Here is a 10,836-nt window from a genome sequence, read left to right on the forward strand (position 1 = left end):
TTGAGGGTTTTTTGGCATAGAAACTGCACGAATCAACATTTTTGTTGACCTTTCTCCAACTGTCGGTTCTCTTTAAACTCAAAATGAGAACATTCTTTAGTTGTCCATAAAGAAATAGAAAGGAAATAGCCCTTTAAACATGTATTATTTATAACTCCACTGCAGCAAAAAACAACATCAATAATTTAATGATCCCATCTGCTTTTTTAAAATATCCACTGTCATTAACTCTCACATGTTCCACATCCCTAGTCGGTAGTATTTCACATCCACCACTCTTGACATGTCCAAATCACGCAGGGAAAATGAAACAGCAGTAGGGTAAGTATTCAAATTAAATGCTAATTGTAAACCACAAAGAAACATTTAATAAATCACTAATTATAAGGCAGGCTCAAATTAACTCTACAATGCCCAGCTTTTGTCCATCTAAATTTTAAGAAAAAAAGAGAGGCTTAGAACCTAAGATGGAGTCAAGCAGTGAAAGTTAAAACTGTGTTGAAAATGTTGAGACATTGAATAATAATTAGAGCTTCCTCTGAGCATGTGCTGTGTGTCAATCACCATGCCAGGGTCTCTAAATTCTCTCTTTTAATCTTCGCAGCAGCTCCATGAAGCAAGACTCGATTTTGCAGGTTAGGAGATAGACACTCAGGGAGGCAAGGTGACTCGCTTAAAGGTCCATCACAGCTGATCAGTGGCTCAGTTGGAATTCCAATCTAGGTCTGTCTATATCAAAGCTATATTTTAACCTTAAGGCGATCCAAAAGTGCTGTTTGATCCATAAATACTTTATAAGTTCAATATATTTCTAGAAAGCTGTTACTGACACGGGCCGCGGTTAGCTCCACCTGCGTCATTATTCACCACTGATCCCCTTGTTCCACTCCACAAGGTGAGGAAGCCAAAGCTAATTAATACAGGGAGTTGAAACAGTGGACATAATGCGAGACAGAAGTGGGAGCTGGGGACAGTGCCCTCTTAGGCCACAAACTAATATTAGGCAAGTTCCCAACCCTGGGACAGTGGCCAATGACAGCCACACCCATCCTGGCTGTGCTCTTGCTAGCTGTGCCATGAACATCTTGAAGCTGAGAGCTGGTGGAGAGCACATGGGCCACACCCCTGCAGCCAGAATGATTCCTATACAGACCTTTGAGAGTCTTCTATCAATAATAACCTTCTATTATTTCCCTCCAGCCTTTAACAATCATCTCTGGGCCTTTCAAGGTAGAAGGAAATGTTCCTAAATTTTAAGTCCCTTAAAACAATAAATTTAGTTATCATTGTCCTAGAACACAGCAGTTATTATAATAAAATTTGTTCTACTATAGTAGATCCAGCTCTGTGATTGCAAATGAAAATAACAATACCAATGTGTGTTTGTTTCCTAGGACCACGGTAACAAATTACCACCAACTTGGTGACTTCATAGAGCAAAAAGTCATTCTTTCACAGTTCTGAGACTAAAAGTCTTTTTTTTTATTTGAGATGGATTCTTGCTCTGTCGCCCAGGCTGGAATGCAGTAGCGCAATCTTGGCTCACTGCAGCCTCTGCCTCCCAGATTCAAGTGATTCTCCTGCCTCAGCCTCCCGAGTAGCTGAGATTACAGGCATGCACCACCACGTCCAGCTAATTTTTGTATTTTTAGTAGAGACGGGGTTTCACCATGTTGGCCAGGCTGGTCTTGAACTCCTGACCTCCCAAAGTGCTGGGATTACAGGCATGGGCCATCACGCCTGACTGAGGCTAAAAGTCTTAAATCAAGGTGTTAGGGCAAGGCCACACTCCCTGTGGAGGCTCTAGGGGAGGATCCTTCCCTGCCTCTTCCAGCTCCTGGCTAGAATCACCCTAGCCTCTGACTCTGTGGTTGGGCTGCTTTCCCTGTGCCTGTGCCTTCTCCTCTTCTGTCTCTTACAAGCAAGCTGGTTATTCTGGGGCCTCCCAGGTAATCTCAGATAATCTCATCTCTAGATTCTTAATTAAATTACATCTGCAAAGATCCTTTTTCTAAAGAAGGACACATTCATAGGTACCAGGGGTTAGGATGTGAACATATTTTTTTGGAGGGCCACCCTTCAGCCCACTACACCATGTCCCAGGATTGTGGTGAGGATTTCATTAGAAAATGTAACTAACAGCAGCTACTGAAATACATAGGGGCAATGCACATTAATTTTCTTCTTCCAGAGAATAACATTTTGATAGGTATAATGACAGGCTTTTGGAGCCAGTGGGGAGACCCAGCAACTATGACTGCTTTTACAGAAAAAGTATACCAATTTCTTGTTCATTTGAAGAAAAAAACCTGAAAATCTGTGGATATGATGGTTCCTGATTAGCAATTCTCAAATTTTAATGTGCCTCAGAATTAAAGGTGTGGGCAATCTTATTTATTTATTTATTTGTTTATTTATTTTTTGAGACGGAGTTTCACTCTTGTTGCCCAGGCTGGAGTGCAATGGCAGGATCTTGGCTTACTGCAACTTCCGCCTCCTGGGTTCAAGAGATTTTCCTGCCTCAGCCTCCCAAGTAGCTGAGATTACAGGCATGCACCACCATGCCCGGCCAATTTTGTATTTTTAGTAGAGATGGGGTTTCTCCATGGTGGTCAAGCTGGTCTTGAACTCCCAACCTCAAGTGATCTGCCTGCCTCGGCCTCCCAAAGTGCTGGGATTATAGGAGTGAGCCACCATGCCCGGCCTCTTTTTTATTTTTTTTAACTTTTTGTAGAAACAGAGTCTCCCTCTGTCACCTGGGCTGGAATGCAGTGGCACGATCATAGCTCACTGCAGCCTCAAACTCCTGTGCTCAAGAAATCGTCTCACCTCAGCCTCCCAAGCAGCTGAAACTATAGGTGTGAGCCACCATGCCTGGATAATTTTTTTACTTTTTGTAGAAACAGTCTCAATATGTTGCCCAGGCTGGGTCTCGAACTCCTGACCTCAAGTGATCCTCCTGCCCCAGCTTCCTATAGCACTGGGATTACAGGAGTGAGTCACCACACCCAGCTGGGCAATCTTAAAAGATCCGTTTACAGGTCCCATCCTTAGAAATTCTGATTCAGTGGATCTGGCTTGGGGACCCAGATTTAATTGCATTCTTTAAAAGCTTCAGAGTTGATCCTGATGCAGGTGGCCAGCACTACGCATCTGAGGAGCACTCCTCCAGACAGTTGCAGGAAGATTTCCATGCAGTCTACTTACGGTGTGGTTCTGTGATATTATAGAGTTAGACGTTTCTGGGACATCTGTGTCCCCATAAATTTGTATGTCACAAAGCAAAAATGTTAGAGATATTCCAAAGTTACTATACAAGGCACTGTGTTTCACGTGAAAAAGCTAACTCAACATTAGGATAAACTCTACTATGTTCTGAGCACAGTGATAGATGCTGAAATACAGTTACACAAAATGCACATTTATTTTTTTCAGGTACCCATGGATTTATAAAAATTGACCTCTTGTTAAGGCACAAAAAAGTCTCAACGAGCAACAAATAGTCTATATCATATAGAATATTCTCTGTCCACAAAAAGCAAAATTAAAAATCAATTCCAGCCAGGCGCGGTGGCTCACGCCTGTAGTCCCAGCTATTTGGGAGGCTGAGGCAGGAGAATGGTGCGAACCCGGGAGGCGGAGCTTGCAGTGAGCCGAGACTGCGCCACTGCACTCCAGCCTGGGCGACAGAGTGAGACTCTGTCTCAAAAAAAAAAAAAAAAAAAAAATTGCGGGGCGCGGTGGCTCACGCTTGTAATCCCAGCACTTCGGGAGGCCAAGGCGGGAGGATCACGAGGTCAGGAGATCGAGACCACGGTGAAACCCCGTCTCTACTAAAAATACAAAAAATTAGCCGGGCGTGGTGGCGGGCGCCTGTAGTCCCAGCTACTGGGAGAGGCTGAGGCAGGAGAATGGCGTGAACCCGGGAGGCGGAGCTTGCAGTGAGCCGAGATCGCGCCACTGCACTCCAGCCTGGGTGACAGAGCGAGACAACGTCTCAAAAAAAAAAAAAATTAATTCCAAGATAATAACCCAAACTTCCCTTTGTTGCAGTTATTAAAATGTTATTATCGGTTTTCTATTTTTAAGAGGCAGTTAAACTAATTATGGATAAAATATGGCTTTGGTCTCTCCAGTCTGTGAAAACAACTGGGATATTTATCACAAGGTCATAACTGCACCAGTTCTAACCCCCTACAGTCATGCTGAATGCAGCCCCCTCCCAAAATTGCCCAGTTATTTAGGAATCTTTGGGAGCTTGACTCTGCCCCAGGCTTCCCTGCTACCTTGCTGGGCACAGTGGTCTTCCCAAATGCCAAAGCCACCCTAGAGTCTGGGTTAGTGGGAGAAGAATGAGAAATGGGGCTGGGAGGGGGATCCAGGCAGGGGTGCCAGAAAGAACCTATGCCCAGCCAGAAGACAATGGAGCGATATTTTTAAGATATGAAAAGGAAAATAGAATTCTATTCCCAGCAAAAATTTGTTTTGCAAGCAGAAGTGGAATAAATATTTTTGTAGATATGTAAAAGCAGGAAAATGTCATCACCAGCAAACCTATGCTATAATAAATGCTTTAAAGCTACTCAAGGAGAAGAGAAAATACCAGATAAAAATGTGGATCTCAACAAAGAAAGGAAGAGCTTAGTGAATGACACGTATATGTGTAAATATAAAAGATATTTTTTCTTATTTTAAAAGTCTCAGCTGGAGGTGAAGCATAGTGGCTCACACCTGTAATCTCAGCACTTTGGGAGGCCAAGGTGGGTGGATCACTTGAGCCTGGGAGTTCAAGACCAGCCTTAGCAACATGGCAAAACCTCTTCTCAAAAAAAAAAAGAAATCTCAGTTGGATGCAGTGGCTCATGTATGTAATCCCAGCACTTTAGGAGGCTGAGGCAGGAGGATAGCTTGAGCCCAGGAAGTCATGGCTGCAGGGAGCCATGTTCGCACCACTGCACTCCAGCCTTGGTGACAGAGCAAGACCCTGTCTGAAAATACATAAATAAATAAATTAAATAAATAAATAAATATCTCTTTAAAAGACAATCATCTTTTAAAAACAAATGTTAAATGTACTGTGGGGTTAGAAAACTGTATGATAATAATAGCACAAAATCAGGAGAGGAAAAATGGAAGTCTATTGTTATAATGTTCTTATACTATATGTAAACTGGTATAATATTACCTGAAGATAGACTGTGATATGTTAAAGGTGTTTACTATAAATTCTAAGACAACCGCTAGACCTGCATAACAAAAAAAGCATAGCTTTGTGTTCACAAGAAGTAGTAAAAAAGCAAAGAAAAACATAGCTAATAAGCCGAGAAAAGAGATAAAATGGAATAATAAAAGATCTTTATTTAACACAAAACAAAGGGGGAAAAGGAGAGCAAGCAAACAAATAAAAAATAGGACAAATACGAAAAAGTAGTAAAATGGTAATATAAACCCAATCATATTTTAAGAACTCATTAAATGCAAATGGGGTCATGCGCCAGTGGCTCGTGTCTGTAATCCCAGCACTTTGGGAGGCCAAGGTGGGTGAATCACCTGAGGTCAGGAGTTCACCTGGCCAACATGGTGAAACGCTGTCTCTACTAAAAATACAATAAATTAGCTGGACGTGGTGGTGCACCTGTAATTCCAGCTACTCAGGAGGCTGAGGCAGGAGAATTGTTTGAACCTGGGAAGCGGAGGTTGCAGTGAGCAGAGGTCTCACCATTGTGCTCCAGCCTGGGCAACAAGAGAGAAACTCCATCTCGAAAAAAAAAAAATGTAAATGGATAAAACACATCAATTAAAAGACAGTAAACATTTGTTAGCCAGTGAAGCTATTTGATCCTGGTCTTTTCTTTGTTGGAAGCTTTTTGTTACTAACTGCCCTGGTTCATTTTGTGATGCTATAACAGAATATCACAGGCTGGGTAATTGATAAGGAAAAGAAATTTATTTCTTACAGTTCCTGAGGCTGGTAAGTCCAAGGATGAGGGGTTGACATCTAGCAAGAGCCTTCATGTTGTGTCATATAATGGCAGAAGGCAAAAGAGCAAAGAGGGCAGGGGAGAGAGAGCAAGAGTGGGCCAAATTTGCTTCTATTACAGATCGACTCTGGCAATAACTAACCCAATCGTGTAACAATGACATTAACCTATTCATGAGGCATCAGTGACCTAATCACCTCCTATTAGGTTCTACCTCTCAACACTGTTGCATTGGGGATTAACTTTTGAACACACGAACTTTGGGGGACATATTCAAAACATAGCACTTAATCTTTTTAGTTCTTATAGGTCTATTTGTGTCTGTCTAGGAAGTTGTCATTTCAACTAAGTCATCTACTTTTTGGCATACAGGCATTCAAAATATTCCATTTTAGTTATGTAAGATAAGTAGAGATTGTTTTCCTCTTTCATTCTTGATTTTAGTAATTGCATTCTTCTCTTTTCTTCTCGGTCAGTCTAGCTAAAAGTTGGCCAATTTTGTTGATTGTTTGCAAAGCCCGAACTTTTGGTTTCATTGATTATTTTCCTTTTTTTTTCTATTCTGTATTTTATTAATTTCTACCTTAATCTGTATTATTTCTTTCTGCTTGCCTTAGGCTTTTACAGTCTCTAAAGTAGAAGACTAGGCTATTAGTTTGAGATCTTTTCTTTTTTTTTTTTTTTTTTTTTTTGAGAAGGAGTCTCACTCTTGTCGCCCAGGCTGGAGTGCAGTGGCGCCATCTTGGCTCACTGCAACTTCTGCCTCCCAGCTTCAAGCAATTCTCCTGCCTCAGCCTCCTGAGTAGCTGGGATTACAGGCGCCCACCACTGCGCCTGGCCATCTTTTCTTCTATTTTAAATATAGGTACTTAAGCTATAAATTTCCCTCTGTGCACTGCTTTAACTGCATCCCATAAGTTTTTATAAGTTGTAATTTTATCTTCTGTAATCTCAAAGTATTTTCTAATTTCTCTGTGATTTCTTCTTTGACCTATTGATTAAGAGTGTGTTGATTAATTTCCACATATTCATGAATTCCCCAGATTATCTTCTGTTATTCATTTCTAATTTAATTCCATTGTGATCAGAGAATAATATACTTATTCCCAGCCTGGGAAATATCGCAAAATCCCATCTGTACAAAAATAAAAAACTTAGCCAGGCATGATGGTGCTTGCTTGTAGCCCATTACTCAGGTGGCTGAGGTAGGAGGATCACTTGAGCCTGGGAGTTCAAGTCTGCAGTAAGCCATGATCATGCCACTGCACTCCAGCCTGGGCAACAGAGTGAGACTTCAACTCTATAAACAAACAAACAAATAAATAAATTTATTGAGACTTTTTCATGGCCTAGCATATGGTGTATTCTGGAGAATGTTCTGTGTATATTTGAGAAAAATATATATTCTGATGCTTTTGAGTGGGAAGCACTATAGATGTCTGTTAAGTCTCATTGGTTCATATTGTTCAAGTCTTTTATTTCCTTACTGTTCTTCTGCCTTGTTGTTCTAACCATTATTGAAAGTGAGGCATTGAGGCTGGGCACTGTGGCTTATGCCTGTAATCCCAGCACTTTGGGAGGCTGAGGCAGGTGGATCATGAGGTCAGGAGATTGAGACCTTCCTGGCCAACATGGTGAAACCCTGTCTCTACTAAAAATACAAAAATTAGCCAGGCATGGTGGTGGGCGCCTGTAGTCCCAGCTACTCAGGAGGCTGAGGCAGGAGAATGGCGTGAACCCAGGAGGCGGAGCTTGCAGTGAGCTGAGATGGCACCACTGCACTCCAGCCTGGGTGACAGAGCAAGACTCCGTCTCAAAAAAAAAGAAACCTCCAACTATTGTTAATTGTCCGTTTCTCCCTTCACTTCTAACTGGTTTTGTTTCATGTATTTTGGTGCTCTGTTATGAGGTGTATATGTGGTTATAATTGTTATTTTTCCTGATGAGTTAGCAAGTTTGTTTATAAACTACCCCACTTTAGCTGAATTAACATTTTTGCTTTAAAGTATAGTTTGTCTGATACTAGTATAGTCACTCAAGCTCTGTTTTGATCATTTCTTGCACAGTATATCTTTTCTATTCTTTTACTTTCAATCTATTTATATCTTTGAATCTGAAGTATGGCTCCTGTAGAGAGTATATAGTTGGATCATGTTTTTAAATCCAGTCTCATAATATCTGCCTTTTATTGGACTATTTAATCCATTCACATTTACTGTTATTATTGATATGATTGGATTTACAGCTGCCATTTTGTTTTTTGTTGTCTGTGTCTCATGTCCCTTTTGTTCCTTTGTTTCTCCTTTATAGTCTTATTTTGCACTAAGCGAATTTTTCCAGTGTATTTTTTTTTTTTTTTTGAGATGGAGTCTCGCACTGTTTCCCAGGCTGGAGTGCGGTGGCGCAATCTCGACTCACTGCAACCTCCACCTCCCGGGTTCAAGCGATTCTCCTGCCTCAGCCTCCCAGCTAGCTGGGATTACAGGTGCATGCCACCATGCCCAGCTAATTTTTTGTATTTTTAGTAGAGACAGAGTTTCACCATGTTGACCAGGCTGGTCTCAAACTCCTGACCTCGTGATCCATCCACCTTGGCCTCCCAAAGTGCTGGGATTACAGGCATGAGCCACTGCGCCCGGCCTCCAGTGTATTTTTAATGAATTTTAAGCTACATTTTTCACTTATTTTCATTACAGTTGATCTAGGGTTTACAATATACATCTTATAATCTATCTACTTCAGAACCTTAACTAGCTTATTTCAAGTGAGATACAGAAACTTTACTTCTATATAGCTCTGTTCCTTTCTCCTCCTCATACACTTATAAAAACATCTTTATTGAGATATAATTTATATTTTATAAATGCACATTTCCAATGTAAATAATTTGATGATTTGGTACATATACATACACCCATGATACCATCACCACAATCAAGGTAATAAACATATTCATCCTCTCCAAAAGCTTTCTTGTGTCATTTTGTGGGTTTTTTCTTGCTTGTTAGTGTGTGTGTGTGTACGTGTGTGTGTGTGTGTGTGTGTGTGTAGAACATTTAACACAAGATCAATCCTCTTAGCAAAAAAGTTTTTTTTTGTTTTGAGACGAAGTCTCTCTCTGTGGCCCAGGCTGGAGTGCAGTGGCGCGATCTCAGCTCACTGCAACCACTGCCTCCCAGGTTCAAGTGATTCTCCTGCCTCAGCCTCCTGAGTAGCTGGGATTACAGGCACGTACCACCATGCCCAGCTAATTTTTGTATTTTTTTTTGCCCCATGTTGGCCAGGCTGGTCTTGAACTCCTGACCTCAAGGGATTCACCCGCCTCGGCCTCTCCAAGTACTGAGATTACAGGCGTGAGCCACCACACCCGGCCTCTTAGCAAAATTTTAAGAGCACAACATCATATTTTTAACTATGGGCACTATATTGTACAGCAAATATCTAGAACATCTTCCTTCCCTTTTTATGTGCTATTACTGGTAGGCATATGATGTGTATATATGTTACAAACCCGACAATGCATTATTATAATTATGTTATATAATTTTATGTCTTTTATGGAAACCAAAAGGAGAAAGTAAAGTGTACATTTATAGTTTGTTATATTAACCTTCTGATTTATCATTTCTGTTCCTCTCCATTTGTTTCTGTGAGTCCAGTGACCATCTGGAATCCTAACCTTACTTTAGTACAGCTTTGTCCTCACCAGCCTCTTTGTGCTCTTATTGTCAAATATATTATATTTCTATCTGTTACAGGACCAACAATGCAATTATGTACATACATTTTTGCAACTGTTTTAAAAATCAGTTAAGAGAAGAAAAGGCTGTCTATTCCCCTGATCTCACAGTTAACCTCTGGCTGGTCACTCACTCAGCTAGAATGACACCCAGATGTTAGCATGCACTAGTTGCTGCCTAATTCATCTATTGTTTTTGACAGTACAGTGGGGCAAAAGTTGCTCTATAGTATGATTTAATTAAATTAAAGTCAGGGTGATGCCAGGCTTTGAAGCTTGCTTTGACCCTAGCAGGGCCCTTCTTAGCTGTCTCTTTTCCTGGTTCTCCCTGGTAAACTTCTAGCTGGTCTACTGTTTCATTTCCTCTTAGTTGCTTATCATGTAAATCTCTAGTGGTTTGGACAATGCTCTTAGATACCTGCAATAAGCTCTGTTCCAAATAAAGGCAATTTTCTTAGGAAGGGCTGCGTAGCTATCTGCTAGAAACTGCCCCTCTTGAGACAAAGCAGGGACTCTTCTTAGGGGCCTACTGAGACCTCCCCACCCAAGACATTAAAATAAAGAATGTGGCTGGGCGCCATGGCATCTTGGGAGGCCAAGGCGGGCGGATCACGAGTTAAGGAGATTGAGACCACGGTGAAACCCCGTCTCTACTAAAAACACAAAAAAAATTAGCCAGGCACGGTGGTGGGCACCTGTAGTCCCAGCTACTTGGGAGGCTTAGGCAGGAGAATGGTGTGAACCCGGGAGGCGGAGCTTGCAGTGAGCAGAGATCACGCCACTGCACTCCAGCCTGGGCGACAGAGCGAGACTCCGTCTCAAATAAAAAAGAAAAAAAAAAAAGAAAGAAAAATCTGGAGTCCCTTCAAAGAAAATTCCAGGCACTTAGCTAGCATTAAAAGTAAATGAACAACCTGATAAGCAAAGAGATAGTAATAACTTAAACAATAGTTTCCTGTTAGAGTCACAAGGTGTTCTTGTTCCTTATAAAAACTAAAGATGGCAGTGGCTCACGCCTGTAATCCCAGCACTTTTGGAGGCCAAGGCAGGCAGATCATGAGGTCAGAAGTTTGAGACCAGCCTGCTGGCCAATATAGTGAAACCCCGTCTCTACTA

The sequence above is a fragment of the Hylobates moloch genome, unplaced genomic scaffold (assembly GCF_009828535.3).
Source record: "Hylobates moloch isolate HMO894 unplaced genomic scaffold, HMol_V3 SCAFFOLD_22, whole genome shotgun sequence".
Classification (NCBI taxonomy): domain Eukaryota; kingdom Metazoa; phylum Chordata; class Mammalia; order Primates; family Hylobatidae; genus Hylobates; species Hylobates moloch.